The sequence below is a fragment of the Gorilla gorilla genome, chromosome 17 (assembly GCF_029281585.2).
Source record: "Gorilla gorilla gorilla isolate KB3781 chromosome 17, NHGRI_mGorGor1-v2.1_pri, whole genome shotgun sequence".
NCBI lineage: Eukaryota > Metazoa > Chordata > Mammalia > Primates > Hominidae > Gorilla > Gorilla gorilla.
The window spans coordinates 72,723,071-72,731,396 of NC_073241.2; the positions used below are offsets into that span (position 1 = coordinate 72,723,071).

General features: G+C 40.9%; 1 pseudogene; it reads left to right on the forward strand.

Moving 5' to 3' along the window:
- Window positions 1–4,248: 4,248 nt before the first annotated feature.
- LOC129528252 (uncharacterized) lies at window positions 4,249–7,769 on the forward strand (annotated as a pseudogene).
- Window positions 7,770–8,326: the final 557 nt, after the last annotated feature.

Sequence of the window (8,326 nt, forward strand, 5' to 3'; positions counted from 1 at the left end):
GCATTCCAGCCTGGGCAACAGAACGAGACTCTGTCTCAAAAAAATAAATAAATAAATAAATAAAAAAGCAAGATGTTATTTTTAGAAAACAAGATTATTTTCTACTTTCATTACAAAAGATTTGGTGATCAGATAAATAAGATATTCTGTGGAGATTTTACCAGTCAACCCAGGACTAAGTTAATTGTAAAGGAAAAGCAGGTAATAAAGAGTGAGTGATTTCTTTAAATACGAAGAGAAATATCAGTGTTCTGAGAGTGGTAACTGAGTAGGGACTTGCTAGAATATGAGGTCCAGAAGAGCAAGTTCTACTTCCATTCACCAATATATATTCAGGGCCTACAAAGATGCTTGATATTTAGTAGGTGCCATACAGCAATGCCTACTATAGATAAGGGAAATGGAGTGAGTTAAAATCAGATGATAGTTGTCTTTTCAGCAAAGTACACTCGATAAGCTTAATAAATAGGTAGAATTTGTTGTTAGAGACCTGAAAATATTAAAATCATGTGTTTATTTATATCCCCAACTAGAAAAAAAAAGGGACAGTGATTTCAGTTTGTATTTCTAGCTAGTGTCTAGGAAATGATAGGTGTACTAACATTTTGACAACAGAAGAGTCATTGAAATAAATTAAGGCATAAATATTTATATTCCCATTCATTCTGACCATACATAATCCATTCTCAACTGTATAGACACAAGGAACTTTTTAACTATAATTCTGGTTATGTTACCCCCTCACTTAAAATTATGTATGATTCCTCATTTTCCCTAAGCTAAAGACAATATCCCCTCAGATGATTGACAAGGATGTGTGTGGTTTGGCCTTTATATCCTTGCTAAAATTATCCGTCATACTCAATACTTTAGAGTAAAGCTGACTTTAATCTTAAAAAACATATCAGATTTTACAAAATAAATAATAGCAAATATACAAAATAAATAATAGCAAATTCTGGCAAGGTTGCAGAACAACTGCAACTCTCCTACATCGCTGATGTGATTGCAAGTTGGTATAGCTACTTTTGGAGAACAGCAGTTTCTTATAAAGCTGTATATACACTCATCAATATAGCCTGACATCTCAATTTGTATTTATCAAAGTAAAATGAAATCTTCACACATCAATCCTACACAAATGTTTATAGAGGCTTTATTTATAATTGCAAAAAACGTGACACTACTCAAAGTTCTCTCAACTATGGAACTGATAGATTAACAGCTGTACAGCAGTGGTACATCATTCAATGAAATACTACTGATACACTTAACAGCATAGCGGAGTTGTAAATCCACGTTCAACATTTTATTGAATGTGTTTTGTAGGCTTTTCTACTAAGATTAAATGGCAATTCACTCCCCTTCTGTTAGAAAAACATCTGTTTCTGCATAAACATACCAAACAATAAACAAAGAATAAGGGAACAAGACCAAAGGCTTAGGAAAAGGAGAGACAAATGGCTACATTCACAGTATACAAGTAGAGCAAAGTCTATTATCCATTCCTCCGTTCTTCTCCCACTTGTGCCCCATGGGGAAAAGGAAAAGGAGGACTCAACCATTATATCCAAGGCTTTCAGAAATCTAATCAATCCAATATTTTGCCAAACACAAAATCTAATTGAAAAAGTAAATTATTTTGGATAATAAAGAAGATTATTTTGAAAACCATTTATATACTAATTAAAACTCTAATTAGTTTTCTCTAATGAGAAATATGTGATGAAAAATTTATTTCTCCAGAGATTTTCTGAGAGTATTAGTAAGAAGTTAGTTTAGAAACAACAGTCAATTAAGACTTCTTGTCTAGAAAAATAAACCTAGCAAGCATTTTACCTTGCTAGCTTCTTAGAAGTAGAATTAAAGACAAATCACTATAAAATAATTAGAAGTAAAAAATATTGCAGAAATTTTGTCAAAGTCCTAACCTCTGGTATTTTGTTTGGAAATAAGGTATTTGCAGAGGTAATAAAGTTAAAACAAGGTCATTAGTGTAGGCCCTAATCCAACATGCCTGGCATCCTTATTAAAACACACACACACACACACAAACACACACACACACACACACACATACATTATGAAGACATAGACACAAGGAGAATGCCATGTGATATCACAGGCAATGACAGCTGGAAGTGCTCCAGCTGCAAGCCAAGGGGTGCCTGTTACTACCAACAGCTGGAAGAGGCAAGAAATGATCATCCCTGGAGGCTTCAGAGGGAGCACAACACTGGCAATGCCTTGCTTTCCTGCTGTTGAACATGAGATTCCTTGTTCTTCAGTTTTGGGACTCAGGCTTTCCTTACTCCTCAACTGGCAGACAGCCTATTGTGGGACCTAGTGATTGTGTGAGTGAATACTTAATAAACTCACTTTATATATATACTTATATATATGAATTTTTTTATAATTTATATATGTGTATATATATCTTCTATTCCTCTAGAGAACCCAGGCTAATACAGATTTGGTACCACGAGTGGTTCTAGAAAAACAGAATATTAAGAATGGAGTTCTTTCATTGGTTTTGTGGTTTCTGGAGTTGGCTGCTTAATATGATTACACTCAAAAATGTTAAGGACACTACTCCCAATAGTATGGGCAACACTAATAGTCCTTGGTGTGAACTGTTTAGAGCGTCATGCAAAATAAATGCATTTGACAATCCTGATTCACTGCTCATGAGAGGCAAGGAGTTCAGTGACTCTATATAATACCTTTGACCATATATGGAGAACCAAGGAACCTAATAAATATGGCCGATTGTTCCTAAGTTCAGTAGACAAAGTGATGAAAGGAAATGATGAACTCAGGGATTCTATCTCCTGGCTTCAGAAGCAGATACTGAGCCTCGAATCTGCTAAGATTGCCCTGAGTGAGATTCTTATCTCCTGTAGAGAAAACTGAAATTGTGGAAAGACAGACACAAGCTCTTATTATGTCCGTGGCTGACTTGCAATGAAAGGCGCACCTACAGCCCTGCCAGGTGTCTACTGTTAAAGTGAGGGCATTGATTGGAAAAAAAAAATGGGAACCTGCAACTTGGGATGTGTGGGAGGACCGTGATGAAGCTGGGGACACAGAGTTTGTAAACTTTGATGAATCTCTTTTGCCAGAAGGAATAGTTTTTCCATCCACAGTAGTGGCAACATCTCCTCCCTGACCCATGGTGCCATCAGCCTTTCCACCTTGGTCTGAGGAGATAAACCCTGTGCTGACTGACACAACAGTGATGGCCTCTCCTGAGGCAGTTGCCAAGAAAGATAATGTTGATTCTCCTCAGAAGCCACCGCCAATACCCATGTTTGCTTCTAGACCTACAACTAGACTAATGTCCTGGCAGAACCCTAGAGGTGAGGTTAAGAGTGTGAACCATGAGGAGATTTGCTACACAGTAAAATAATTGCTTGAGTTTTGTAACTTATATGAACAGAAATCTGGAGAACAGGCATGGGAATAGATACTAAAGGTGTGGGATAATGATGGAAGGAACATACCGTTGGATCGGGCTGCCTTTATTGATTTAGGCCCACTAAATAGGGACTCTGCATTTAATGTTGCAGCTTGGGGAGTTTTAAAAGGTTCCAAGAGTTTATTTGCTTGGTTAGCTGAAATATGCATTAAAAGATGGCCAGCTGTGAGCTAGTTGGACATCTCTGATCTCCCTTTGTTTAATGTAGAGGAAGGGATCCAAAGGCTTAGGGAGATTGAAATGGTGGAGTGGATTAGTTACTTTAGACCTACTCATCCTAGGTGGGAGGGTCCAGAAGATAGACCCTTGACCAATGCCTTGCAAAATAGATTTGTGGGGGCACCACGTGCATCTTTGAAGAGCCCTGTAATTCCTCTTCACTGTATGTCATATCTAACAGTGGAAACCACAGTCACTCAACTATAAAATTTAAATACAGAGGGAATAATTGGGTCCTGAAATGGCAAGGACCAAGTGGTGGCACTCAACCATCAAAGACAAGGTGGGTGTACCTACTGTAATGGACAGCAGAGGCAAAGCAACAATCAGAATAGTCTAACTCATGTAGAGCTCCAACATTGGCTAATTAATTACAGTGTTCCTAGAAGTGAAATTGATAGGAAGCCTACTGCATTCCTACTCAATTTATACAAGCAGAAAACTTCTAGGTCGAATGGACCAGAGACTAATTTGAATTATAAAGACAAAGAGTCATGGCCTCTCAATCAATTTCCAGACTTGAGTCAGTTTACAAACCCAGGACCCCTTGAATGAAGGGGAGGCCAGTCCCCTTGAGAAAGGACCCCACTACATTAATGAAAACTTATGCAGTGAATCTTCCTCCCATCCTTCCCCAAGGAGACCTCCAGCCTTTTACCAGGATAACTATGCATTGGGGAAAGGGAAATGATCAGACATTTTGGGGACTGCTGGACAATGGCTCTGAGCTGACATTGATTCCAGGGGACCCAAAACGTCATTGTCGTCCTCCAATTGAAGTAGGAGCTTATGGAGGTCAGGTAATTACTGGAGTTTTCATACAGCCCCAACTTACAGTGTGTCCAGTGGGTTCCTGGACTCATCCTGTGATCATTATCCCAGTACCAGAATGCATAATTGGCATAGACATACTTAGCAGCTGCCAGAACCCCCATACTGGATTTCTGACTGGTAGGTTGAAGGCTGTTATGGTGACAAGGGCCCAGTGGAAGCCATTAGAGCTGCCTCTACCTAGAAAAATGGTAAATCAAAAACAATATTCCATACCTGAAGGGCTTGCAGAGATTAGTGCCACCATCAAGGACTTGAAAGATGGCAGAGGTAGTGATTCCCACCATAACCCCATTCAACTCTTCTATGTAGCCTGTGCAGAAGACGGATGAATCTTGGAGAATGACAGTGGATTATCATAAGCTTATCCAAATGGTGACTCCAATTGCAGTTGCTGTACCAGATGTGGTTTCATTGATTGGGCAGATTAACACATCTCCTGGTACCTGGTATGCAGACATTGACTTGACAAATGCGTTTTTCTCCATTCCTGTCCAAAAGGCCCATCAGAAGCAGTTTGCCTTCAGCTGGAAAGACCAGCAATATACCTTTACTGTCCTAACACAGAGGTATATCATCTCTCTGGCTTTGTGTAATAATTGTATTCAGAGAGACCTTGAGTGCTTTTCACTTCGCAAAATATTACACTGCTCCATTACATGGATGACATTATTCTGATTGGATTCGGTGAGCAAGAAGTAGCAAGAACACTGGACTTATTAGTGAGACATTTGCATGCAGAGGATGGGAAATAAATCCAACTAAAATTTAGGGACTTGCTACTTCAGTAAAATTTATAGGGGATCAGTGTTGTGAGGCCTGTCGAGATATTCCTTCTAAGGTGAAAGATAAGTTGCTGCATTTGGCCTCTCCTACAACTAAGAAAGAGGCACAATGCCTAGTGGGCCTATTTGGATTTTTGAGGCAATGCATGCCTCATCTGGGTGTGTTACTCTGGCCCATTTATGGAGTGGCCCAAAAGGCTGCCATTTTTGAGAGGGGTGCAGAACAGGAGAAGGCTCTGCAAAAGGTCCAGTCTGCTGTGCAAGCTTCTCTGCCACTTGGGTCATATGACCCAGCAGATCCAATGGTGCTTGAGGTGTCAGTGGCAGATAAGGATGTTTGAAGTTTTTGACAGGCCCTCATAAGTGAGTCACAGTGGAGGCATCTAGGATTTTAGAGCAACATTCTGCCATCTTCTTCAGATAACTACTCTCCTTTTGAGAGATAGCTTTTGGCCTCTTACTGGGCTTTAGTGGAAACTGAACATTTGACTATGGGTCATCAAGTCATTATGCAGCCTGAACTGCCTATCATGAACTGGGTTCTTTCAGGCTCATCTAGCCATAAAGTGGGTCATGAACAGCAACACTCCATCATCAAATGGAAGTGGTATATACATGATCAGACTTGAGCAGGTCCTGAAGGCAAAAGTAAGTTACATGAGGAAGTGGCTCAAATGTCCATGGTCTCCATTCATGTCACCCTGCCTTCTCTCCCCCAGCCTACACCGATGGCCTCATGGGGAGTTCCTATGATCAGTTGAGAGAGAAAGAGAAGATTAGGGCCTGGTTCACAGATGGTTCTGCATGATATATAGGCACCATCTGAAAGTAGACAGCTGCAGCACTACATCCCCTTTCTAGGACATCCCTGAAGGACAACAGTGAAGGGAAATGTTCCCAGTGGGCAGAACTTTGAGCAGTGCACCTAGTTGTGCACTTTGTATGGAAGGAGAAATGGCCAGGTGTGCAATTATATACTGATTCATGGGCTGTAGCTAATGGTTTTCCAGGATGGTCAGGGACTTGGAAGAAACATGATTGGAAAATTGGTGACAGAGAAATTTGGGGAAGAGGTATGTGGATGGACATCTCTGAGTGGTCAAAATCTATAAAGATATTTGTATACCATGTGAGTGCTCACCAACAGGTGATCTCAGCAGAGGAGGATTTTGATAATCAGGTAGATAGGATGACCCGTTCTGTGGCCATTACTCAGTCTCTTTCCCCAGCCACCCTCTCATCACTCAATGGGCCCATGAACAAAGTGGCCATGGTGGCAGCAATGGAGGTTATGCATGGGCTCAGCAACATGGACTTCCACTTACCAAAGCTGACCTGGCTGTGGCCACTGCTGAGTTTCCAATTTGCCAGCAGAGGACACCAACAATGAGCCCTTGATATGGCACCATTCCTCGGGGTGATCAGCCAGCTACCAAGTGGCAGGTTGATTATATCGGACCTCTTCCATCATGGAAAAGGCAGAGGTTTGTCCTCACTGGAGTAGACACTTACTCCAGATATGGGTTTGCCTATCCTGCATGCAATGCTTCCCCCGCGACTACCATTTGTGGACTCACCGAATGCCTTACCCAACATCATGGTATTTCACACAGCATTGCCTCTGACCAAGGCACTACTTTAAGGCTAAAGAAGCGAGGCAGTGGGCTTGTGCTCATGGAGTTCACTGGTCTTACCATGTTTCCCATCATCCTGAAAGAGCTGGATTGATAGAATGATGAAATGGCCTTTCGAAGTTCCAATTATAATGCCAACTAGGTGACAATACTTTGCAGGGGTGGGGCAAAGTTCTCCAGAAGGCCGTGTATGCTCTGAATCAGTGTCCAGTATATGGTGCTGTTTCTCCCACAGCCAGAATTCACAGGTCCAGGAATCAAGGGGTGGAAGTGGAAATGGCACCACTCATGATCACCCCTAGTGATCCACTAGCAAAATTTTTGCTTCCTGTTCCTGCGACATTATTGTCTGCTGGCCTAGAGGTTTTAGTTCCAGATGGAAGAAGACTTCCACCAGGAGACACAACAACGATTCCATTAAACTTGAAGTTAAGATTGTCACCTGGGCACTTTGGGCTCCTCCTACCTTTAAGTCAACAGGCTAAGAAGGGAGTGACTGTGTTGGCTGGGATGATTGACTATCATGATGAAATCAATCTACTACTCCACAACGGAGGTAAGGAAGAGTATGCATGGAATACAGGATATCCATTAGGGCATCTCTCAGTATTACCATGCTCTGTGATCAAGGGCAATGGAAAACTGCAACAGACAAATCCAGGCAGGACTACAAATGGCCCAGACTCTTCAGGAATGAAAATGTGGGTCACTACAGCAGGAAAAAAACCATGTCCTGCTGAGGTGCTTGCTGAAGGCAAAAGGAATACAGAATGGGTAGCAGAAGAAGGTAGTCATCAATACCAACTACGATCATGCGTCTAGCTTCAGGAACCAGGACTGTAATTGTTATGAGTATTTCCCCCTTCTTTTGTTAAAAACATGTTTGTACATGTATACACTTGTACTAAGAAAATATCGTCATTTTGTTTCCTTTTACCTTTATTGTGTGACATAAGATTTATTGACCTCATATCATCATTTAAGTATCATTAAATTTTTGTAGTGATATTTGGCTTAGGAACTGGTGCATTTCCAGTTGTAGGAAAGATAGTTGTATTATGTTAGGAGTAATTATGAGCTTATTATTGTCTTTATTTGAAAATTATGTGTGATCTCAGGATATGTGTATGGGTTCAAGTTGACAAGGGGTGGACTTGTGATGGTTAATAGTGAGTGTCAACTGGATTAAAGGACACAATTGATCTTGGATGTGTCTCTGAGGGTGTTGCCAAAGGAGATTAACATTTGAGTCTGCAGGCTAGGAAAGGCAGACCCACCCTTAATCTAGGTAGACATCATATGATCAGCTGCCAGCATGGCTAGAATATAAAAAGCAGGCAAAAAATGTGAAAGAGAGGAGACTGGCCTAGCCTTCCAGC